Source organism: Battus philenor, unplaced genomic scaffold, assembly GCF_028537555.1.
Source record: "Battus philenor isolate CCGP_79_NKW_IND1 unplaced genomic scaffold, ilBatPhil1.0.hap1 SCAF_7, whole genome shotgun sequence".
NCBI lineage: Eukaryota > Metazoa > Arthropoda > Insecta > Lepidoptera > Papilionidae > Battus > Battus philenor.
In genome coordinates this window covers 13,863,704-13,891,570 of record NW_027181737.1, presented here as the reverse complement: position 1 = coordinate 13,891,570, position 27,867 = coordinate 13,863,704, and the positions used below count along the sequence as shown (strand labels likewise).

At 31.9% G+C, this 27,867-nt stretch overlaps 1 protein-coding gene across 1 annotated transcript in view; it reads right to left on the bottom strand.

The window, feature by feature from the left end:
• LOC137931093 (uncharacterized) overlaps positions 1–26,991 on the bottom strand; it is a 227,098-nt gene extending 200,107 nt beyond the window's left edge. Inside the window, exon 1 of the mRNA XM_068774492.1 lies at positions 26,825–26,991. The gene's annotated coding sequence lies outside the window, so the exon portion shown is untranslated. The remainder of the gene's footprint in view (positions 1–26,824) is intronic.
• Between the last annotated feature and the right edge of the window lie 876 nt (positions 26,992–27,867).

Sequence of the window (27,867 nt, the reverse complement as noted above, 5' to 3'; positions counted from 1 at the left end):
TAAACAACATTTAAATTAAATAAAAATTTTATTCAAAAATCTTGAAAAATGTTTTCATAAAAAGTAAATTTTTAGAGCCGGCAGATGCAGCGCGGGTTCCCTACTTTTATATTTTTTTTTATTATAAGTCTACTAAACCCAGTACCCTAAACTGACAGAGACCTTATCCTGATATATTTACAGTTTTTTTTTTCTTTCCTAATTTTCTAATTAAGGTATCAAATTACCTTAAGTATAGCTCTTATCGTCATTTTATAAATAGTTATAAATTTTATAAATATTATAATATAAAATTACCTTAGCTATATATCTTTTCTACTATACTCTTATCTACCTATTTTACATTATTTCTAAATTTTTTATATATATTATTTAAATTTTCGCCATAGTTTTGCTAAGAAACCTCGTGCTAATTTCTTGGCCAGTACACCCTTCATTACCTGTTCTATGAAAGCGACAAAGGGCTGTCTGAGTCTTTCATTGAGTATGATCTCCGACAACCCGCTGAGATCTAACCTTTTCCCTCATGAAAGAGAAGAAAAAAAAAGAAATTGTGAAGGATAGAAAGAATATAAGAAATTGAGAAGGATGTAATGAGAATTGTGAATAAAACTAAAATATTAAAAAAAAATTGCGTGATAATGTGAGGTTCCTGCCCGGAACGAGATAAAGTAATAAAAAAATATAATAGAACCTTTTTCCCATCTCATCGGCCCATCACTAGATGGACTGATGACATGGTTAAGCGCACAGGAAATCTCTGGATTCGGTTTTATCGCGCTTTAAAATTTACCAATGTAACTGTTTCAAATCTTTAAGTTTTTACCATTACAGTTACATACTTTAAAAACTAAATATATCAGGCTAATAATTTAAAAAAATGTCGGAAGAATATAAGAAATAAAAGTAATTATTTGAATTGCATTAAAAAAAGTTCAAGCGCGGCATCAAATAGAGCATTAACAGGCGTTGACAGATGCTCACTTCCTCGTAAAATAATGTCGTGCGATGTTTAAAGAATCAATGTCGTAAATCAATTAGTTTGACGGGCGGTCCGAAGTTGTAATTGAAGGTTTTTATTTCGGAAATTACGCTGGACAAATATACGAGAGGCGAATGCTTGACCCTGGCACGAATTGACTTCTATCACTATTCCGTCACTGAGCTGTGGGCGAATTTAGCCGATAAAAATTTAGATGACACCATCACGACTTCTGTCTTTAATAATAATTATAAATACACATTTCATTCATGAACTTTGAGTGGACTTATTAGTACATATTAATAAATAAATATTAGTCGATATATTGTCGAACATATTTGGTGTGGCAAAGAAAATGTTTTCTTTTTTTTAACACCGGACTGACTTTGCTATCTAAATGGCATTTGCAGATTCAGCGTGTTTGAGGTGGCAGGACGCAGAGGGCGCCTAGACCAAGACTTTTTTTAAAATTAGTGAAACTCCTGAGCTCCCGGGAAATATATTTGACTTTTTTTTATTTAGTAGTAGATACTTTTAAATAGTTTCATAAAAATAAACAATAAATCACACGAGACAATATCTTACAGACAACCATAGTATGGAAACATTATAAATAATTACCGATATGTAATATTAGCTTCAAGTATGAATAAATTAAATAAATATATTTATTAAAATTGAAGAGAATCTGCGATCAGCGTATGTACAGACTTCGGAATTTTTAAAAAGCCATTACCGAATATCCGCTGAAATCACTTCACGCATTTTAAATAATTGAGATAAGAGAGAAACATAAAACTAAACGTATTACAATAAACAACACGTTCAGATTATAAGCTATCGAAAATTTATATGCTTTTTATTTGAAAATTGTATTCCAAAGTAAAACCCGTTCCAGCCAAATATATTTGAGATTTAAACTGGATTATTATCTCGCAAACAAGCAAATCGGTTGTGGTGGATGCGGATTCGAAATTTAAATAAAATCACGTTCTTCAAAAATAAAAAAAATCATGTTACAAACCGGAGATTTATTTACCGGTAAGTTAAATTTAGACCTTGTACATTGATAACACTGCTTTGCCAATTTTCGCATCCAAATACATGTTTACAGGTAAAACAAATTTTGTTACCCTGGTTTGTGACCCTGGGAATCGCGCTATCATAACATTATTTATTTGGTCACTTAAGCGCAGAGGTATGCCTGCAGTTGAAGACTGCGTCCCGGGTTCGATTTACAGGAAACAATGTTATAAAATAAATAAGTTCCAGTTTGTGCCTTAACTAAATAGGGCTGCAACTGCGATACACGATGCGCAGTGCCCTGGAAACGTCGACTAAACTGAAAGTAGATATTGAAAGCATCGCCTTAATGATGGGCGACGACAACCTTCGCCCATCATTCCTATCGTTTGCTCGCAGATTGGTAAGTAATGCTTTTAAAAGGAACAAAACCAAATAGAAAAACTGGAACCAAAAATAAAATAAATGCACATGTAAACGGACTTATCAAATAATAATATAATATAAGACAAGTCTAGCAATATATTAAAAAGTTCAAATCCAAACAAATCTGTGATATCAAAAAATAAAGATAAAGATTGGAAAATGAAAATGTACCTAACCACCTAAGAGTAAAAAGATAAGAAAAGGAAGGCAATGAAAGTAAGAAGGAATGAAAGAACAAAAATTGCAAGATATTTTGAAGGATAAAAGGAAAGAATAAAAGAAATTGAGAAGTATGAAAGTGAGTGTCGAATAAAGATAAAACTCTGAAAAAATTATGTGTAAATAAAGTCCCTGTCCCAAACTAGATAGTGGGTACGAGAGGCTCCCAATAGCGAGGGCCAAATAAAAAAAAACTGCTCATACACAAGTTTCCAGAGGATGGACAGCAGAGTCTTCTGCGTATCATAATACCATATAGCGATCGCCAACCAGCCCGCCAAGCGTGGTTATGGTATATCGCCCCATAAATAACTTTGCAGGAAGCCAATTACACGCAGTGGGCGTCTATCGATTGAAACAAGTTTTAACGATATTTCTTTAATATTTAAATCTAATATATAAAATTCTCGTGTCACGGTGTTCGAACTTGAACTCCTCCGAAACGGCTTGACCGATTTTTACCAAATTTTATATGCGTATTCAGTAGGTCTGAGAATCGGCTACTATCTATTTTCCATACCCCTAAGTGATAAGGGTGGTCCACCCCTAAATTTTATTTTTAATTTTTTAGACAATTTTTTTGGTTTTTATTTTATTATGATACAGCATACAAAAATACATACGAACCTAAATTTTCACCCCTCTACGATCAACCCTTATCTTACATTTGTTAATTAAAAACTTTAATTTTTTTTGCAAAACAACGTTTGCGGGATCAGTTAGTAATATATAGTATTTTGTTCGCGTTTGCATAGCATTGCATGCGTTTTTTGGTAAACATTAGTCAAGAACTAGCTTTAGCACACTTTAATTATAAAAAATAAAATACAAAATATATGGCATTTTATCGGTACTTGAGTTTATTGGATATTAACACATTATGATTATGTCTGCAGTGCTACCGGAACTGCAGTGCCGTGCCTAAGGCATGTGCGCGGCAAGACTAGAGGAGTATCAGTACCTTTATTCAGTCAAGTCAACGCTCATGGTTCGTGCTCTTCTTCCCCTGACCCTCGCCACGTCCTGGTTTCTTAAGGCGCGGAACAGTAATTTCAAGAAAAGATAGCTGTTTGAATCTTATTATTATCTGTTCTATCAAAATATTTTAAGTGTATTCTTTAAATAAATCGAATTAATTTTAAATATTTACATATTTTCATTTCATTTCATATTAACGTAAAGACATAATATTCATTAAATATTTGAAATGACGAATAAAACAACAAAAATATGATACACAAATATTTAAATTGTATGATTACATTTTGCATAATTAATACTTATTTGTATTAAACAATATTAATTAATAATGTTGCTAGTACGTTTTTTATTTAAAATAAAAGAAAACTTTTTATGCATAGCAAATATCATTTTTTTAAATGACGGAACGTAAAGAAACATTTCCAGTTTCTAATCTTAATTGCGATAAAGACGTGCATATGGTTGACGCCATTTTGATTTTTTTAAAACCGTACCGAACGTGCCGTGTCACAAGCCGATCTTTTGTAAAACGTTCGCCATTACATAAACGTTGCAATTCCTAAACGAAACATAATTGTAACATGTTCAGGAGTCATATAAGACTCGGTAACGTTGACGGCATTGTTGGTACAGACTTTACAGTAAAACATGTACTATATTCAAGATAAATGATACGAAACGTCGACTTCAATTTCAAGCGAATAAGGTTTAAATTTCGATGCATATTTTAGTGAGTTATCACGTTATAGATCGCGGAGTAAACCCTCGTATTCATAAGAACACGGCTTTGCAGTATCTAAATAATTCTGGTCATGTTACGCATTATATGGAGGTTACCTAACTTGTCACAGATTTTGTGAAGCTGTAGACACGTGGGTGTTTGATGTTATTAATAGGTCGTGTTGATTTTTAGTTCGTTAACTGGATATAAGACACGAGGAACGCCTTCATTACTAACGAACTTGAAAATAATACACAATTAGGTAAAGAAAGCACCATAGTTTTTACTTGTAAAAATACAGCGGTATAAACTCATGATCAGCGCTAATAGGTGATATATAATATCTAAACAGGAATGAGAAGATCCGAAACGTAAAGACAAAATTAACCCATATGTAAGAAAAGGACCAATATTTAGCCACTTCCGCACATGCAGTGGTAGTCGTGCAATGAAATGCACCGCCCGTCAGCCCGCTGATAAATGCGTATGCGGCAAACAATGCGTTAGTTAGTGCCACACACAGAGTCACTCTGTTTGGCACTAATCGGTGAAACATAACTCCTGAAGATGCCCCGTGGAGGGATGAAACACATGTCGAGTAATTTGGTGGTGGCGGTTGTGTGATTCGCATTGTTTGCCGCATACGCATTTATCAGCGGGCTGGCGGGCGGTGCATTGCATTGCAAGACTACCACTGCATGTGCGGAAGTGGCTAAATATTGGTCCTTTTCTTACTAATGATGGACTTCCGCGAGGTAACGTCTGATTCCATTAAAAATTAACCCATATATATAGGCCAGCAAATGGGCAATTGAAGTAGGCAGGACACATAGCGTGCAGAATGGATGGGAACTGAAACCTTAAGATTCTGAAGTGTGGGCTAAGGTCAACGTCGTGAAGACGGATAGACATGATGGACGCAGGCCGAATTCAACCTGTTCAATTGAAAATAGAGATAATCTATATCTTACAGAGGACACCTTACAGCTGAAACGATGATGGTTGTAATGATGAAAGTAATTGATAAAAAAGAAATGAATGTTAAGTTGCAACTTCTTGATATAAATTCAAATTTCCCGCGCATTCTGACGTCATCCGGTTGACGAACAAATTCTATCGGATTCTGTCAACGTGACGGAAAACCGTGTATGAATCAATTTCACACTTGCGACACAATCGTACGACCACCGCGTACGCTGTCGTGTCATCGACCAAATTAGAATATTTACGCTTATCGAAGGTTTCATTTAGTTGCATGGAAGAGCGTATATATTTAAAAGATTGCGTAAAGAATTCACACGGATACATTTCAAGTACAATTTATTATATAAATTAAATAATGCTGGCCGTTCGATTGTGGAATGATTTACCGCTAAATATAAGACGTGCTAACTCACTACCTATTTTCAAGAAAAAGGTTAAGAACCACTTACTAAACCTATAATTATCTATCTCTTAGTTCATTTATTTTTCTTCTTGCTTCTTTCTGAGGCAAGTGCGATCGAACCAATTCTGAGCGAAGTCAGTTAGATGTTTTTATTTATTATTGTATTATATTTATAATATGTATTAAACCTTTTTTTAATATAAGTATATATGTTAAATACGTATAATATGTATGTATGTTTAAGTATGTATGTCTATGTATGTTTATGTATATTAATGTTCATTTGTTTGTGAATATTTTTTTTTGTACACGTGAACTACCCTTTATAAGTACTATTATCTTTTCCTTACTATGGTTGTCTGTAAGAAATTGCCTTGTGTGATAAGACCGCCTATTGTACTTTTCTGTACATTATGTATCTTATCGTGTACAATAAAGAATATTAAATAAATAAAAATAGAATAAATAAAATGCAGAATTAAAACTTGGAATTATTTATATTAATTGGAAATCTGTGGAGGAAGCCTATTTCTAGCACTGACTTTCTCTGCTGAAGTAATGATTAAGATGGTACTAATTTATATAATTTACTTTTCGTAAATATTATTCTTATGATTTTTCCTTTAATATCAACGTAAATAATATGCAAATATATTTATTTTTTCACTGTGTAAAACTTACGTAAATGTATATTATGTGTTACTGTTGACTACTCCTCGCTTACGAACTTTGGACATAATTCGTTTACAAAGCCTATAATGCCAAGCTTGGTAATTATGGTTTTAGCTCGTGTAGCGCCCGTGTGCAATGAAATCCTGACGCTACCGAGGCCTGAACCACCCCCATCCCTGCTACAATAACTATTAACTTTGCCGTCGTAACAAGAAATTTTTTTAATATTCCAACAAGTAATTTTATAAGTAGGTATAGCTTACAGTATGGTATTAGTTACGGCCTTCCTTTATATGACGGCAGAATAACACTCATTGTTTTATGCCTATAGCACATCTCTGTTGCGAAACTAAGCGGCAGACCGCGATAGTTAATCTTTCGTCTTGTGTTTTAAGTTTTATGGACAGCGAAATAGAAGCGAAATGTATCGAATTTCTCTATCGCCCCCTGAGACAGCGGCGCCCGTGTAATGCACACAACGCACTGTAGGTTAAGCCGCCCCTGGACCTAGACCTTCGCATTGCAGTGGCCGTCTTTGGGCTTAAACAAACGGACCTATAGTTAGATTGGACAATATTCATAATTTAATATAGAGCATACGAAATTGAATTATTTTATATATAAATAACACAGTGTTTATAGAAAAGACTTTGATGTACGGTATTGTTTTATTATCTCTGTTTTATTATAATAAATAACGTTGATGTAATTCCAACAAGGAAACAAGCGACATACAATTGACCGTGTGAAAAACATTCGTTTCTAAGATGCAACTAATTGCAAGGACAGTGGTTGATTGTTTGCTCTTTTTTATTGACAACACAAATGCAAGTCGCAATAGATATTATAATTTTTTTTCATAAAAACCTTTTGCGTAGTGAAGTAAATTAAAAAGACATAATTGAAGGCAATAGTCATTTTTATGTTATGAGGATGGATGATTGAACATAGATGTAAAAGCCCTGTAGGCGTGAATGTGTGATTGATTTTCTCTATCTATTAATGTATGGTACATCTTTACCAAAAAATCATATTATAAATAATAAATGGATATTGAAAATTATAATTGCTGATTTTTTCCACTCTTTTTTCTATTGAAGACGACGTTCGTAACCTTGCAGGCTGTTGTAGCTTCGTCAAAGTGAGTTCTAGAAAAATAGAGTGGTCCGCGATCTGAAAGCTTACTATTTGTACTTGCACACATGTACAACCAGAAGTTATTGGCCTATTGCATTCTTGAGTTTTAAAGTAATCACTTTCTACAGGATGATTGGAAATAGAAAAGCTTTTTGCTGATAAATGATCCATACATTCATCTCTTTTAGATTTGCTTCAAAATCAGAATATAGAACATAGATAGGGAGATTAATAACAATATCGACACTGAAAATTAAAAAGGAAGGGGTAAGTAGATTTATCTGATATCAAAATAGCATTTAAAATCAAGCACTCTGTGTTGATACCAAGATTTCTTTAAGTTTAACTTGCCTGTTTAATTTGAAAAACGAATCAAGCGTTGTCCGCGAAAGGGCCGCGGGAACGCGCAATTTTTCCACGAACGGTCACCCATCAAGATGAGATTCACGATAACCGCCCATGGTTGCATAAATCACATTGTAAATTTCGCACATGAACTTAACGCCACGTGCGTCGACTTACAATTGCACGTAGTTATGCAAACAAGATCCAACCCACTAAATTTGACGAAATGAGTCGAAGAAAAAAAGATGCTAAAACCGACTCTTTATTTTTATTTATTTATTTGTACTTTATTGTATATCATAGATAATAAATAAAAAAAATTATATAGAGGTACATGAGGCGGTCTTATCGATCGAGGCGATCTCTACCAAACAACCTTCGGATGGACATGAGAGACATGAAGTATAGGGTAGTATAGAGTTTACATACATCAAATATATACATTGCTACACACATATTTATGTACAAAAACAGTTATTATACAAACACACATTTATTATTAAAAATAAACAACATCAGCGAATTGATGGTTTTGGACAAAATTAACATCCCGTTTTTAGTGAAAATTAATGTTGTAATACATAACATATATCATTGTTTTATGATACCGCGTAAGCATGCGTTTACATGCTTTAATTTTTACCGATTCAGATGTGTTATTTCTTTTTTGCGTCGATTTATGTTTCACCTATGATTCGGCGTATCTTTTAACTGTGATTTAAACTTATTATGAAGGCCGCAAAAATAAAAATGCTATACATGGTCTGTGCAAAAGTATGCCTGAGTTTTTTAAAAGTTATGTGAGGTAATTATAGTGACTGATTCACTATTAATAATATTAGAAAAAAAAATTTTAGAAAATTTTTTTTTGTAAAAAAAGTAGCCACGTGTGAACGCATATTAATATTCTTTACAATTGTTGACATGACAAACCTCGTTCGTCTTTCTTATGCTTATTAAATAGTGGTTGTAAGAGCTTTACTTAAACAATCAGGTGAATAACAGTATAGTAAGATTATATATGTAAATTGTTATCAAAAAAAATATGTGTGATAAGAAGTTTTAACCTTGTTCAGATTGATTATATCATTCAATTGTGAATCGCAAAATTGTTAAAAAATTACGAGTGTATTTTTAATAGCGTAAATGACATCACTATAACAGCTTCCTCATACGCGTGTGTCAATTGTTGAAGATTGCTCAATTAATTCACATCTCCTGGTTGATAGTGAATTTGAATCTTTTATAAACATACATACATCTGATGTATGTATGTATGTACTCTGGAATGTCAAGGATGAGTCAACTCTATTAGGAAAAATGTAACCCTGAACTACATATACATGCAATGTGTATGTTGTTCTTTTTACTTTTTTTTCTCGAGAAAACCTAAATACAACTTTTCACTTTTTACAAAGCAAATTAGCAATTTTAAACAAAGAACCGGAAATACGGAAAATTTAAAAAAGAGCAAAACTTTTGCAGCCAAATGAGATTTTACTCGACAAAATTTTAAAACTGATTTTCAAGCCCATTACATTAATATGATTTTTCTAACACAAGTGTACAAAAAACACACAGGTGCATAATTTTTTAATAAAGAAATTATTATTTAAACATTACGTTTTAATAGTGTATATATATCTCTACGATATTCGCCAGTGATCCTAGTTGAAAGGTAATGTAAAATTAAAAGTAAATAAAAATAATTTAAAAGTAATGTATCAGTTACTAAGTAATTGAAATTTACATTTTAACTTAGTTTTAAGTTTTAAAACGCATATTCATATTAACATATACCAGGGGTGACGAAACTACGGCTCGCGAGCCACATGCGGCACTTTGAACGATTATTTTTGGCTTTAATTGATTGACGAATTATTTCAATATTTTAATTTATGTAACCTATGCCAGCATCTGGGAAATTGAAAGAAATAACTGTTGTGAATAATAATAATTATTATTCCACTATAAAATTACCGAAATTCAAACACTGCTCATAACTAGTGAATTGACATCGTAAATATTATTAGGAGTGCTGTTATATACATGTGCCATTATATCTAACTTCAATACACATATTTTGTACTTTGTCATATAATTTCAATAAACAATTTTTGTAGAAAAAATTATTTTGCGTATTTTAAATGCGTGTAATGGCTAGAACTATCGATGAGCTTGGCCACCCCTGACATTTGACATCATAGTTCGAAAATTGCTTTACCTATTTCAATTACCTTTGATTACATTAGACAACGTATACCACCTAAAATACATCTGTCCTTGATAAAAGAAAATCAGGGCAAAATGGTAGGTGTATTTGAGGGTAAGAGTAATTTACACGTATAATCAAATTTCGATTGATCAAAGGGTTCAAAATCGCTATCCTTGGAATCAAGACATTTATTATTTCTCTTTTTCCAGTAGTTCACTATGAAAAGAAGCAAAATTACACAAAATTAGATGTTTGCGACTGTAATTTTTTTGTGTCCCGTCTTTCATTGCTTATCAAATGGAATTTGCAGTTTCAACAGCAGGGCGCAAAAGGCGCATATTCTTGGATCTCCTTTCCAATTTTCTTTTCCAGCCACGGTTCGGGCCGCCACATATTACTATTTCACCAGATGGGGAGGCCGGCGATCTCCTAGAATGCTTTTAATGCTAGCTAGTCTCACAAGGAGGGCTTAGTTTGAGCTTGTCCACTTCGGAAAGTGTCAGCGCTGGGAGAAGAAATGGCGAAAACGAACCCGAGACCTGGTAATCGTCGTTCGAGGTTTACTATGGATTTTTCAACATGGAATAGATTACTTGTGATCACTTAATTTTTCTATATGATTATTTAAAATAAATTTCTTCTACGTTACTCTTTTCTTTTTTTATGTTATTAGTCATAATCCAGTACAGATGTTACATTTGTTTCCTTTTACAATTCATCCTTTATTTAACCATGTATTTCATTTTTAAACTTTTACTCGTGTAACTTTTACTGTTAAATTTAAAATAATTTTTATTTCACTTGTTCGCGCCATAACCAATTTTATATGATTCCTAATACTGCGAAGAAGTTTCTAAGTGAAAAAAACGATGGGAAAAATATAAAACAATTTTAACAATGTAACACTGGTAGCTCAATACCCGAGATATAATCTTGTGTAATTAATATTTTGTCCATTAATTACATTGGATTGTCCCTGCTCACAAAGAAGTTTCCAGAAGATGGTCAGCAGCGTCCTCTGCATACCATAACACAATACCGCAATCGCAGACCAGCCTGCCAAGCTTGGCGATTATGTTATACCCCTTTAATAAAAACCTTATGAAATTACTTTTTTATTATCAAAATTCGTATTGATTATTCATTGCTAAGAAAAAACGTTTGTCGTGACATTTAGTAATAAAATAAAAACAGTTAGAGATATTTAATTTTTACGTATGCATAGATCGATTTTCCTAGCATTGTAAAAGGAGGTCAAATATGTTTGAATTAATTATTCCCACATTATTCCCTCAGTTCTATGAACTTATTCACGGACAATTCGTTTTATTCGTACGGCTATACTCATGGCTATTATTAAACAAAGTAACCTTGTACCAGTTTTATTTCACCCGTTCATTGCGAAGGAGTTCCCGTCTCAATCCAAAATACATATTTTTAGCAACGATATTAAAGTATGTATGAATCGCTTGCAATGTGTCATTCTCAATTATAACTGTATTTAAAGAGGTCAACAAAAAAGACTTCGTTTGTCAACTTAAATTATTACAACGAATTAAAAAAAACACTCATTATTAAAAAAAATAACTGTTGAAATCTGTGTATCTGGCAGTTCGTTTTAACAGTTCACGCGCTGTAAATTTACTTTATCCATTTAAAAACTGCATTGGCCAGTATTGAACGGTCTAAAATTTTATTTATTTTATTAATTCTTACTAAAAAAGCAGCGATAATTTATTTATTTTATTTAAATATTCAGTTAGGACATACGAGTACAACAGTGATAATTCATTTTAATATACCTGAAAATTATCTGTGACGAGCAATGATTTTAGTTGACGATGTCTTGCAACGTAGTGTGTTTTTTAATCTGTAATCCAGGTATGTCAATGTTAAAACATTTATAATTGTTTTCGTGCATGTGCTGTTATCACAGGAATACTTCATCATAGTTTTTAGATAATTGAGAACGCACCCATATTTATGTATTGATAAAAGTATAACAGTAGCAACACTATCACGTTGACAACCCTTTTTCACTTTTGTCGTATTAATTATATCTCATAAATTTTTTTTTCTTTTGGAAACACAATATACAAACATGCATTTTTCAAGTTCGTCTGATTTCAATATTTCATCCACCACAATTCTAATAATAATCCCTGAACTATAAACGTATTCAGTTCAACACAGAGTGAATCTGAATTATGTTTCCAGGAGTTTGTAAATTTTCTCTCAAGTTACATACATCAAGTATCAAGAATAAATAGTCTGTAGCATGTATCATATGCCAGGATGTTGGCACTGCACCAAGCGCAGTCTCTTGAATTTTTGAATTTGCTAAATTGAAATAGGAATCTGCAGAGAACTGCGGCAAAGCAAATGATGTCAAAAGAGAAAACATTTCTGTTTCGTTACTTGATATGAAACAATTTAAGGAATGGAACATCTGAGCAACATTTCTATCGTATAACAGATTACAAAACACAGGATAAAAGGCGTCTAGTGGCTGTCATAAAACAAACGGGATAATCTTGAACTCACATGGAATATCCATAATTAACACACACTTTGAATTGTGTTTACTTACTGTCTAATCCACGGTCTAGTTTGCTTCCGTTGAACCGGAAACAGTGGTACGCTGAGTCAAAATAACCTTTTGTGATGTTTAGGTTTTTTTAGTATTCTTTTTAATATACGGCTATTATATACTGGGTGATTCGTGTAAAGACTATAATAAGAATGAGGAAAAGAAAAATAAGTAAAAGTATGCTCCTATGCCAACAAGTAGTTTTAAAGCTTTTATAGCTATTTCCAATCACCCTGTATAAAGTGATCTCTTTAACAGTAAATATACAATATCATATTAAGTAAATTTGAATACGTATTTTGAAAACTTTTTGTAACTATATTTGTACTTCATTATTTTTTATTTCTGAAAACATTGATTTATTGGAATGAATGTAACATCAATTCATGTCATTGATACCAAATAATCTGTGCATTCAACCATAACCAAGCTCAATGTATATTGACTATGCAGTGTTATATTTCGAAAAAAAAAACAAATTTGTATAAAAAAAATAACTCGACAAGGTACTAGATATTGATATTGGTTTTTGTAATTATTTAAATTTTATTATATTAACAGACAATAAAACGAACAACAAAAATTTATTAATGGCTATCTATTCTAAAGTGTATTATATAATTGTTATCTTTAAGCAAATAATTAATAATTCAATATATGAAAAAAATATTTATATGAACATATTATTAACATATATTTACAGAGAAATGCATATTTGACGCCCTACATTAAATTAGCATTGAACATAAAAAGAAGTATATCTAAAATGTAAAAACAAAAATGTCAGCCATGAATCGAATATTAATGAAACAAATATATATTTTTTTCTGTATAAACGCTACCTAAATAAATATATGCGTAGGCATATACAATATCAAATTCATATCAGCCATAGGACTACCACACTGCTTCTCCTCTCGATTTTCTATAGGACCGGTGGAAAGCGGCTTGCATCTAGCGTCTTCCGAGAAGATTAACAAGACCTATACAAATAAATAAAATAGGAGTTTCTGTTTGTAATATTAAAATACTACATGCATATAGACATAAAATGTGGTGCAAAAGTAATGTCATAATGTAAATGTGCCTTAATTTTCACGAATAACAAATGTCACTGTTCTTTGACATTTATGATATATATATAGATATATTCCATTGCTTGTTGACAAATAATTCTCTGTTTACATTAAAACATTACTTGTGCACCACCTTTTATATACGGTCTTCTTCTTCTTGAAGTGCCTCTCCAACTAGTGGAGGTTGGCTATCAGCTTCCTGCTCTCTTCCTTATTTTTGGTTCTGTGTAATAGCTCAGCAGCGCTGGCGATTCCGGTCCACTCTCTAAAGTTACGAAGCCACGACTTCTTTCTTCTACTAACCTTCCTTTTACCAGCGACCTTTCCCATCATGATAAGTTAAAGGAGATTGTATCGTATATTATATATTATATACGGTACATAAACCAAAATATTTTTTTTTAATTTTTTGTCCGTCTATCTATTTAATCCAGCTAATCTTTAAATTGTTGGACTGATTTTTACGTTACTTAAACTGGTAGGTAGGTAATGTAATAAGGACTAACTTTGGCACGTTTTATTTCAGAAAAATTCTGAAACTAAAAATAAAAACTAAATAATTTTTCTGTTAAATTCCACGCGGGTGAAGTCGCCGGCACGGCTAGTACTATAAATAAATATCGTTTATTTATTGAAAAATTAACTTAGTTATATTTCATAAGAATTATAAATTATAAGCAAATTTATTTAATAATAATTTCGTCAAATATACAACTACTTTTCAAAGAAGAAAATGCTTAGCAAACATTGCACCGTAGATTTGACCAAAAATTCGTCGTAGAACACTTTAATAAAAGTATAAATGTTGTCCAGGGTATTTTATTTTATAAATTGGTTTATAGTTCCGCCAACCGGATAAACATTATACTTTTTATTTACATTTATTTTTAGTTTTCATATAATACAATAGACGTTACTATACATATCAAATCGTATATGTAAACTTTACTTAATTGAATAAATCAAAATAAACATCGAACTTAAAGCAAACTCCGCCCAAGGTTCTTACCGTCGGTTCTCGGGTAACATCGTTTATTATTTTCGAGTATTCTTAATCTCAGGATTCTGAGAAGTTGGCAGTGTTTGAATAAATCTAATTAAAATCACCGCAGTATATTAACCTTTCTGCACGTGTATAGCTATTATACGATTTATATATAAATGAGAAACAAGTCAAAAGTATTTCTTCAAATTATTTGTTTGTTTTACTTAATTGCACAGAACAGTTTTTCATGTCCAAGTTAATTGTTTTATTAGGATCTATGTTAAACAGACATTAGCGTCCATAACTTTTTTTAACTCACATTTTTGCATGTTAGATGTTTAATTCTCTAAATCGTTTACTAACTTAATTTGTAAAATATTTAAAAATAAGTTAAAGTCAACTAAAAATTATAATTATTTTTAACTATTATAGCTATAATGTATTTTTTTTAAATTATCGGTGTCTTGTTTGTTTGAACGACACCTTGACAATGTTCATTTTTATAAGATTTAGAAAAAAAAATGTCTTTACAATTTTTGTCGGACATTTAAAAAAAAAAAAGATCTTGTTAAGATGGTCGAAAGACGTTCCCAAACAGTGGACGTTTTACGAATAAAATAACGATGATAATTTTTTTGTGGCTTTTAGCACCGTGTACCATATACATACACATATATATATATATATATATATATATGTATATATATATACGCACACACATATGTATCTGTGTGAGTGTGTGTGTTATGATATGTAAATGAATGTTTGTCTTTATGATTTTATTTGATAATTTAGATTTGGTAAACTACGCATTTGATTATGTCATAATTTTGCCGTGACAGTTCAGGCTGCTTTAAATTGAAAAGAAAACAGCGAACTAACGATGACGTGTCGAGTTGATGGTGACTTAATAATTTATGTAAATTATGAAATCCAATATCATTTATAAATAAACTAAATATTTTTGGTGGTTAAATTCGACGCGGACAAAGTCTACTATATAACTACTATGAGAACTAAATATCGCCCAAGTTTTTCTAAGTTCTTAGAGATTAAAATCGTTTTTCTAAGTTCTTAGATATTAAAATCTGTAAGCAGAAGGCAAAACATAAACTTTAATATTTACAAAATATAAGATGTAACACTACTTTGCCTTAATGAATAACATAACTAACGTACGTATTTTCAGCAATCGACAATTTCGAACTCATTACTACGGAACATGTCTGGAGCGAAGATTTTGATGTAATTAATTTTGAAACCTTATATCAACGCAAGAATTGTAACAATATCTATCCGGCTAATATCAAATGAATACGGTTCATTGAGCTAAAGCTTAAAAATATAAATTGGTATATATTTATATAAAGAGATTTTTACTTTAATAAAGAGTTTCGAACAGAGAATACGCAATAGAATTTTTCTTTTTAAATATTTAAATATTACAAAACAAGATAGCAGGCTTTCAGGGTCATCTTTTTACCTCCAAGAAGTCCGCAGCTGGACATAGACTTCCGTCAAAGATTTCCAATAAGATCGGTTAGATTTGGTCTTCATCCAGGGTCTGCGATACCTGTCCTCTTTCATCAGGTCGGCGAACCTGGTAAGTTGCGCTTGCCTGTCCATGGCTCCGAAACCTTAAGGTCTCAGATGTCACCTATTCTGCGCCATGTTGCCTGCCATCTGCCACATATACTTGCAGATCTTATGAGCTATGTCGGATAGCTTCGTTCGTCTCCGGATTTCCGTATTCCTGATTCGATATCGTGGATATATCGCGAGCATAACTCTTTCTTTACTTATAGTCTCTCTGATCATCTGAATATATTTTCTGTGTATTCATAGACACAATGCCGGTGTATTCTGATATCATAATACTTAACATATGCATTTTTAAGAGCAGCATAAAAACTGCAGGTTGCGATGCAATCTCAGAGACTGTCTGTAATTGTAGGAAATTCAATATCGGCATTCACTTGTATTAATAGATAAGAGCATTCCGTGACCACGGCTACCACAACCGGTACTAATAAGCATAGACTAGAGTTGGTCTTCTTTTTTTTTTTTCAACTTTCCTGGCAGGTTATAAAATGTGTAACTTACAAACACTTGCGCATTGTGGTTAAAATGTTGCCATCCTGTATTATGTACGATGTAATTGAATTTATAAAATATTTATTCATTTATCTCGTAGTCGTCTCATGTTTTTATTTATCTAACTTTATGTTATTTTAATAGTTGTAAATAATCAGAATGATCAGAATGATCAGAATGATCTAGTAGGAAAAATAATTGAAAATCCACTGATGACGTGGAAAACTGTTATTATGCATCGTGATTAACCTTTTTATGACCACCATCATCAACATTACTTTTTCAGATGTACACTTCTATACATAGGCAGCATCTTCCATGAAATTTATGATATACTGACTTCTATGATCACTAACTATATTTATTTTTAAAACTATTTTGTTAATTTGTTACTCTATTGTATATTCTAAGGTAGCTGTTGTACATTTTGAAAGATTTCATGTGTATGTTAAATTATAATATTTTGTAACAATGCATTTAGGTATGCATATATTTAATATTTATAAATAAATGAGTAAAAAACATTATAGATGTTAATTTTCTCATAAGTATACGGAATAACAAAAACTTAATTATTTTAAATTTTAATAATTAATATGTTTTAAGATTAAACATTAACATGTATCATTTGCGCAAAATCAGTTTTAAACAAAACCTTACAATATGTGACTGAGCGAGATGAGGAACATCAGAATGAAGAGGGTGAGGAACTTCCTCCTGGTCATTCCTTTCCCGTATCTTTAATTCTACTCGAGGGTAGGTTATCCGAAAATCGCGTATTCTGATGATGAATGCCAGTTTAAAGATTGCGGAGATATCAGAGCCAATCACGTCTCTTCTTAATCGGCTCCAATAGATTTGGTTCTATTTGATAGTATCACAGACTCGCTAAAGGGTCACATTAACGAAAAACACTACCTTAATAAAAAGTGTGGTATCAATGGACTCTGAACAGTAACACTGTAACACTATAGCACTGCGAGCTTCGTTTCACACTTACAACCGTGCGGGCAGAACTATTAAATTATCACAATTGTAAATCATAAATACGTACTCTGAGATACGAGACTTGTACCCTGATATTGAGAACCTAACAAAACGATCCTAATCACATCGTCATTAATGTAGTATTCTGTGTAATTTATCTACCTAAGTAAGAAAAGGACCAATATTTAGCCACTTCCGCACATGCAGTGGTAGTCGTGCAACAAAGTGCACCGCCCGCCAGCCTGCCGATAAATGCGTATGCGGCAAACAATGCGAATTACACAACAATCACCGTTAAACCACTCAACACGTGTTTCACCCCTCCACGGGGCATCTTCAGGAGTTATGTTACACCGGTAGTCGATTAGTGCCAAACACAGAGTTTATTCTGTGTTTGGCACTTATCGACTACCACTGCATGTGCGGAAGTGGCTAAATATTGGTCCTTTTCTTACTTAGGATGGACTTCCGCAAGGTAACGCCTGATTCCATTAAATATTTCCCTCCCTACCTGTTTATTTATTCCTTACCTTGATGTTTCTTCTTCATCATCATCATATCAGCTTTCTGAGGCTCACTCTACGACTTAGACCTCACCGAAGATATGTTTTGCTGCCCGCATGGTAGAAGTTTACGTAACTTTATCTCGCATTCACAGCTGTGCTATGGAGATATAATAGATTTCACATCAGTTCTATCAAAGTACTAGCTTGTCCATAAAGCCTCGGACTAATCCATGATACCTCAAACAAATCAAATCTTGCTAATTTCACACAAGGTTAAAGATCTAACAAAATCTTGTACTAAAAATAGTGGAATATAAGATACAAGAGTCGAACAGCCTTGTGATAATTGTAAATTGTAAGTCATCATAATTTGGGTATAGACTTCAACTGTTTCTTGAGACACCAATACGTATTTTGTTAAGAACATTAAGGTTTTCTGTCATACGGGATTACATTGTGTGAAAGTGTTCGTTGCTTTCTAAGCACTAAGCGAAGATGAGAGACGGGCTCGGTGAAGCTTTCAAATATTAACGACATAAACCTAGATCGAGCCGCGGGCGCCAGCTGAGAAAGCTTTAAGCTTTTACATTTTAATTATTCGCGCTGCTCCATTCATCACGTTATTAATTGTCTTACTTTTGTTCTAATTAAGCTCTGAAATGATTTTTTTGTTTCATAATTCAACTGAAGCGCTTGTTCCATTTTAGTCTAAATTAACTGGGTACTTTTGAAGAAATATAGCATTGGAATTATTAAAGTACCCATTAATAAGGTGTAGAAAATAGAAATTTGTGCCAAAGCTTCATGATAATTAATTGTCAGTATAGTCTTCATCATTAAAACAATTACATCATTTGATTTAGTTAGACTACAGTGTTTAAGAAATAACAAATCTAAAGAACATTTTTTTCCGATGCGACAGAAGATTCGGAGTCACGATTGCTTATGGTGGAGGACTTTATGTCCTAGTAGCCTCATCAACTTTGAAGTGGATGATGGACTAATGTGGTTTTGGACAACCTTGATAATGTAACAGACGTCTGGGATAGTATGAATAATACTTACTCAGGGACAGATCATCTAAAATAGCACAACGCAGGCGAATGTGAAAATAAATAAAGTAAGAAAAGGACCAATATTTAGCCACTTCCGCACATGCAGTGGTAGTCGTGCAATAAAATGCACCGCCCGCCAGCCCGCTGATAAATGCGTATGCGGCAAACAATGCGAATCACACAACCGCCACCGCCAAATCACTCAACACGTGTTTCATCCCTCCACGGGGCATCTTGAGGAGTTATGTTACACCGATTAGTGCACGACTATCACTGCATATGCGGAAGTGGCTAAATATTGGTCCTTTTCTTACTTAGGATGGACTTCCGCGAGGTAACGTCTGATTCATTTAAAAAATAAATAAAGTTACCAATGAACTGGAGTTGGAGGGAGTTTTAGTGGCAGCGTTGTTCTTCATTCAAATAATATATCTTGAATACTCAGAAGATTTCTTCCCCGAAATGAAAAAAATGGCTGAATCAGTTTAAAGCGTTAATGTTTTCATCAATGTTAATGTCAATGATTGCAGAATTAAATAAATGAAGTTATATGAACTGAAGATGGTAAATATTTTTCTCTAAATTTGATCATGGTAATCTTAAAGAACTAACAATGACAATAATTTTCATTACTAAATTAGATTTATATGCAATACTAAGACACTATTGTTCAATTAACAGCTGCTACAGTTTAGAGAAGTTTAGAGAACATCTAAATTTCCTAGACAAGATTGGCCAAAAGCCGTTATTGGTTTTGGTAGATCTATCATTATTAAAAAATTACACTTCTATTTCATAAGGAAACCAGTATTACTTAGACATGTTTGAAAAACATCTTGTTTAACTAGTTTACAACATTACTTTGTTAATGAGACGTATTGAGTCTTTTCAATTTGCAATTCTGGATCTTGTGGAATAATGTGAACCATTACAATAGGAATGTAGTTTTACGCTCTGTATTACTGGCCACTATGAACATAATATTTATATGATAAATCATTCTTGCGCGTTCTGAATTTGAATGTCGATTTGAATTCGGATGCCATCAGTAATGTAGTTGCTACCGTTGCGTTAGTGTCATGTAAGTTGTAAATACTATTTACATGAGTGAATATACCTTCTTCAATCACTCTTGGCTATCATCTTCCTGGCCAACGTTCTCTGGCGATAACTTACTACCGCCCGATAAACTCATGTATAATTATACAGTGTTATACAAACATATTGCTTATCTCTTAATTTTATATTAGTATAAATTGATAAAAACGCATTTTATTGTCAAAGCATATCTAAATATAACTTAGCCTCGAAAAATTACTTCAAGTCAATAAACTCGGAATTTTTTATTTAAAAAGGTCTCACACACAGTCTCGTGATTATAGCATTGGTAAATATATTACGATGAGTAGGTTTTACATACGTGTAAATAGAAATAAAATAAATGAAATAAGGAAATGGATCACTATTGATATAAAAATAGTATGCTGTTACATGTAATCATATGATAATGTATGCCCGCCGTGAACCGCTCCGTGCATTTTTTATCCTCGAATGACAAGTGAGGTGCATAACAAATAACGCATGCAAATTCAGCGGGACAAAATTACGATAGAGATGTCATTAGCATTGATAGTTTTTTTGTACAATTTTTTTTTCTTGAAAATTTATTGCTTTTGTTCAACATCGACTAGTAAATTAAAGTGAATGAAATCTTCAATGTTGAGGGTTGTGACCTCAGTTTTATATGATGATGTTATGTTTAGTTATTGAGATCCTTGTAACATCTCTTTTTCAACCTTAAACCACTTTCATGTGATCCTAAAAACGAATCGATTCTTGCTTATAATTTTCCTGCTTTTAACCTAAGCTCAATAAGTCACACAAATATGACAATACGAAAAAATTTCTATATCCGAAGTTATTGAAAGATGGACTTGTTAGTTTATTAGATTCTGGGCATTTTCCTTTCGCACCACAATAAGCATCTGTTCTGCTCATTCAAGAAAATTGGCAATGTTTGCTTATCATTTAGCTTTTTTATTTTTCATATCAGCCAATAGATGCTCAGTACTGCAGCATGAGTCTCCTTCGAAGATTACCACAGTGACCAGTCTGCCGCTGTCTACATTCAGCACCTTCCAACGACTTCGACCACGTCGTCGGACCATCTGGTGCAAGTTATGATTTGTTCTTTCTATCAAAAACACAGCTGTTTGATTCTTCACAATTTCTTAATAATTGTTAATTGATAACATATTTCAAATGACCCTTGTTTTTGAAGGTCTCTTGTTCCCTCTGTCTTGTGTGAAGCAGGGACGTTTTAAATTCGAGTAAAATGAGTTTTTCAAACTTTCGTCCTTCACATTCTCTTCTATTCGTTCCTTTTACGCTTCACATGAACTGTCATTCTTTGCTTGCAGATCTTCTTTCTTGCGTCTCCTTCCTGCAACTACATTCCTCGGTCACAGTTTTTTTACACTAATTATCATAGATTATATTTTATCCCAAATTCTTAATATTTATTTTATTTATTAACATTTTTTGTTATTATACTATTTGGCACTATTACTACTTTTTTATTAAACTTTAACATGCATTTAGAAGGAATACTTTCACATTGATTTGGGTGATTTTACGTCATTGACATGACCTTATATGATCTTCATTAACAAACGAAGGTTAACATGGAATTTATTGTAATATTATGATTAATTTATATTTTTGAAACTAACTTGGACTCTAGTAATATTTTATATGCCATATTAGGCACTCAATGTTTTTGGTGGGTGTATGCATTCAAATCTAATCAAATTATAATCGTTACACGAACTCTCATAAAGTTTATTTACGATTTTTGAATTTACCTTATGTATATTTAAAATATTTTTATATATACATCTATTTCGATGTAAGTAGTATTTTTTTGTATTACTAAGTACAGTTAGATGCAAGTTAACTTTAATTAGTAAAAATTTTACCAAGAATATTATATCAGAAATAATAGTTTTTAATTCAGTAAAAACAGACTTGTAAACAGGAAAAAAGTTAAACTGTTTTCATTGTGTAATATTTACATGTCTTAATATAATGAAAATGAATAATACAAAAGAAACACATTGACTTTGGAGAAACGTTAGCACTTGACAAGTGGTCGGTTACCGCAAAACGCCGTGAGGTCATCTTTACATTCTTCGATTACTGCAATACACATTCACGCTATTGTTTCACGCGTTACATGAATACATTTATCTTTATTAAATTGTTCGAACGCTTCTGTTTATTGAGCATTAAATAATTTGCAATGCAACGTGGAAATTTCGTTTTCTGTTCGGAATTTCTCTAATGTATTAATAGTAACTCAACTATATTGTATTTAAAACATGTTTGTAGTATTTTTAAACTTGTCATAGACATCTAACTTTTTCATTGTCAGTTTTAATTAATAATTACATTTTTTAAATTGTCCTTCCTATGCAACTTTATAATAGCTTATATAATTTTTTTCATAATAAGAATATGTCTTCTATCTTTAATCTTTTGTACGTTCAACGTAATTCTTCTTATGCAATAATGATCTATTTATTATTGTTCTAGATATACATTTCTTTTACTTAAAATGTTTTTTAAATTAAATTAGACGCCTGATTACAATAATTACGACTATGTACAATATGGGAAATTAAAAAAGTTCGTTTGCGCACGAAACAAAAACATAAAAGTATGTTACGTTGCTAATATTTGTTCATTGTAATTAAAAAAATATTTTTTATATGTAAATTACGATTACTTGATATAGATATTGCATATAAGAGTGCAGAATTATGGAAAAAATTTAATTTTAATATATTCTTGTTAACGCCTACATCAAATTGTATTGATAAATATTTTAGAATTGCGAGATAGTTGAATGCCAAAAAACGTTACACTTAAGTATAATAATAAAGCCTTTTATTCGAAATTAAAAAGTACTTTAAAAGTGTTTACTTAATACTGCACTTATATATGTTAACCAAATTCCGCTTTTTTCACATTTTTGGTGTTTTGTAAGTCCTTGTGCCAGTTGGCAAAGGCCTCCTCCAACCAACTTTTATTGTTGGAAGGTTGTGGTTTTTATCCCTCACTAGGCTTAGGGGAGATTACACTTAAGTAATACTATTTGAATTATTTAAAGTATGACGAATTTGAATGGACATACTTTTGACTTCTAGTACCAAACAGATGACTATCCTCTTTCACTTGATCGCATAGTATTTACTAGTGTTCTTTGTTACCTATTATTCATGTTAAATTTTAGAAAATTCTTGGAAGTATTTTTTTAATTATAGTATCAACTGTGCTGGCATATATCCGGCGGATTTGTTAAGTTGTCTACTACCAAAAAATTCTGAACTCAAAACTACTCTAACTCTTTAAAGATAAAAGTTGAGAGAATTGACAAACAACGTTCTAAAGAGGCAGTAAAAGAGAACAGAAGAATAAAAATAATAAAAGAAGTTAAGAAAAGAAACGAAAGCATAAGTCAAGTTTTTTAAAAGATATATAGGTGAATCGTAATTTAAACGCGTTTCATATTCAAAGATATAGCATATATAACACGGACAACTCAATAATTGTTTATTATTAGTATTAATTTCCTTATACTAATTATAAATATTATTATATAAAAATGTTTACCCGTAGTATAAATAACGAATACTTACATCGGTGTTAATGCAAAGGAATTTATTTGTCACAACAAGGAAGCTGTATGTAACCGCCGATGTATGTGATTGTTTTAAAATCTACCTTCAGGTGTTTACGAGTAAATATAGTTTAAATAAACATCCGATTGATTGAAATGTAGAACTATGTTTGGATAGAACAATTAAGAATTTCTTTCTACTGGATATGTTTGGAATCTATTTGCTGTGAAATCCGGCCTGTCGTTTGATCACAGAATTGGTTTAATATGTAGACTAACATTGGTAAAATGCTAATAAAGGTACCACTTAACATGTATTTCATAGACTGGCCCTTTGATCACACGAACAGTTTGATTTAGCGTACTGCACGAAACTGAAATCTCTATACATAGATATTTATTTATTTATATATTCTTTACATATAGAAAATCATAAAAATCAAAGAAAATAGGCTGAATGCGTTGTTTTATCAAAATATCTTTCAGGCAACTAGAAGACGGACTTGATTAATAAATACTTGTTGTAATTGATATTGACGTAAAAATTGGTTTTTACGTTTCTTTTAGCGTTATAGTTGGTTACGAGTTTGATTCCCAACGTAATAATACCGTGTATAATTAGTAAAATATTGAGAGAAAAATTGTTATACCTCTAAATCAGTGTTTCCCAAAGTATGACTCACGCCCCACAGGGGAGCAAGTTGATTGTTGAGAGGGGCAAATCAACATGAATTTAACCCTTTCGCTTTAATTTAAAATATATGTTACAAAGGGGGGCGTAAGAAGTTTAGAAAGACTAAGATGGGGAATGGTATATAAAAGGTTGAAAATAATGGTCTAAATAATCATTAAATTTTAAAATTTATTAGACAAAAACTGGTGATAAATATCCTATTATATATGTATATGTTTTATGATATTTAGGTACCTCGGATTTCAAGTCCTTGCAATCATTTGATGACCGTCCGCTCTATTTACTTTGATAAATAAATAAGTCAAGCTAATGATTCTCTGTCTCTCTCTCTCTCTCTTTTTGTTGATGTCCACGTTAGCCTTGCGAGCTGTTGCAGCTTCGTCGAAATGAGTTCGCGGAAACAGAGTGCTTCGCGAATAAAAAAATCTAATGGTTGTTTGTAATAAATCGCTGTTTGCAATAAAACGGTAGTTTATACTTCTTCTTCTGGATATTATATATGATTCACTTTCTTCTCTCATGGCGCAATAAAAAGTCAAATAAAATAATTAATTTTTTGGAATACAACGCTTTAAGCTAGAGGATAATGGAAAATTGTGAAAAATGTCTTAAAAAAATTGGATTGAATTTTAAAAGAGACGACTATAGGGGAGCTCTATTTGATTCTTCTATATAGTTCTAGAACTAGAGATTAAATAAGAAATAGAAAAACGCACACAAGTGACCATGTAGTTTTAGCAGTATGTCAATAGAAATACGTATAATTATTAGGGTAAATCGATATACAGGATGATTGTAATAGATTTAAAGAGGTGAATGTATATCTCAAGCGGTCTAAAATAAAAGGTTTCAGAAGTAATATCATAATGATAATATAGTGAAAAAAAGAGTTTTAAAATTCGAATAGTTACATAATAAAATTAATTATTGGTTACTATTTGACTATACAGACTTGGGAATGTAAAAAATAAAATAATATTACATATTTCAGAGTGATGATTTTATACGTAATTGTAAATAAATGTTAAAGCTTTAAAGCTTTGGGCTGACAAAACTTTTACATCTATAACGAATCAGGCTGTAGGAATAGCTAGGTTCAATTTATTTTATACAGGGTATCAAACATGAAATATAAGCCTCTGAAATGACGTCATTAGTTATAAAATGCGGTTTCGTAAGCTCACGCCCTAACATAAAGGTACGCATCGCTGACCCTGGTCGGAATCGAACTGACGACACTGTGTCAGGGGCACAAAATATTTACAACAGCAATTTGGACAGTAGAGAAATAATCCGTAACAAAAGTTTACACAGTTATCTAACACGGAATTTATTTCCAGCATCTTGATATACTTTGAGGTTATATTTAAAATATAATTTAGGGTAATTTTAATGTTTTATACAGTTGAAAATTGTTTATGAGAACATAAATGTTTAATATTCAAAAAATTCTATCTTAAATTTATCTAACTCTTACAAATGTAATATTTTCAATTATACTCTATTCGAATCCGGAATAATTTAAAAGAAGTATATTATTGACGATTAAATACACAATTATTAACTATGCAATATATTATTTAGTTCATAAATATATTGAGGATTGCATTTTTTTTTAAATCGACCTGTTATTAAGAATCGTTTAATTTTTTTTCTCTTGAATTAGCACAGAATTTGAAAAAAAGGTGGAAATTAACATCGTTTTTGCGATATTACAGATAAAGATAAAAATTGAATAAATATTTATAACGTTTTAATATATATTTACTATAATTTAAGTAGTAAAATATGAACCTATTTTTATCGAGAATTATTTATATATTTTAGTTCCATATAAATATGAAAATTTTAATAAAAGTACGTTGTAATTTATTCATACATTCTATTTTATCTATATAATTAATGAGTTAATTTTCATTTCTGTCGCTATTTAAGTTTTATGCGCATGTAAATTCAGAGTTGTGAAATTATTGCAGTAAAAACTTCAACAAACATTTTAATCCCGATAACGTGTTTGATAAAGGTTGGATTTGTACCGGCATATTTACCTTGATATCTCGGTGACCGGGGCTGCGGTTGGTATTCACACACACGCTCACCACAGCTATAGCACGGGGATAAAAATAATTTCGTGTGTTTTATTCGCGATTTTAATTGATATTCTCGATGTCGGCGCGACTGCAGCAGTGCAGGGAACGCGTGTACTCTCTCTACGAACGCCGGAGCAAGACTGGCCGCCGAGATCCGATCACAGCGCGGATAGCACAAGATAATCGCTTTTCACTTCAGTCGTTTCGACGTATCATTTTTTTTAAGACATCAGAGGCGATGACTTCAGGCTTGTAACTAGCAACGCTGCTTAATAAGGAATTTATTAATATTATGTAAATAACATCAGATGAAAGCGAGTTTGCAACCTTCAAAGTTTTGTTTTATGTTTAGGGATCTTATTCTAAGCTCAATTTGATATTAATTTCTGTCGAATTGGCCCCTTGTCATAACGATCCCATTTATTTATATACCATATATTTTATTCTTTGAGAATGATTTTTCACGATACAACGATGTATATATTGTCAAGGTTACTATTTTAAAAAAATATATAAATTATTTATTAAAGTAGAAAGTAAGTTTTATTTTTAGTATTATAAAATAAGTCTTCATAATTTCAACCGTAAGATATCTAGTGCTTTACATTGGCCTCAAAAAGGAATGGCCTGAATCCAGCCAGACAGTGTCTCCAGACGAACTTAACCAGCTCGTATTTCCTAGGCCGCGTTTGCCAATTCATGATGCGTTATCTAGAACCCTAACCAATGGTGCGCTATGTAGAACCTTAAGGCTCTAGCAGCAATAAGATCTGCACGCGATATTACTTGCCCGCTGCCACCTCGAGTTGCAAATCAGCTGGACAATGACAGTTATCTTCAGTGGAATTTCTGTTTGTATAACATATTTTATTATATCCTTTCAAATACATGTTTTATCTATTGTTGGACCGACTTTCACAAGATATATCTTACGATTGGATATACAATTCTTTTTTTGAACAAATTGCAGTGATAAAAAGATAAATATATTTATCGAGGTC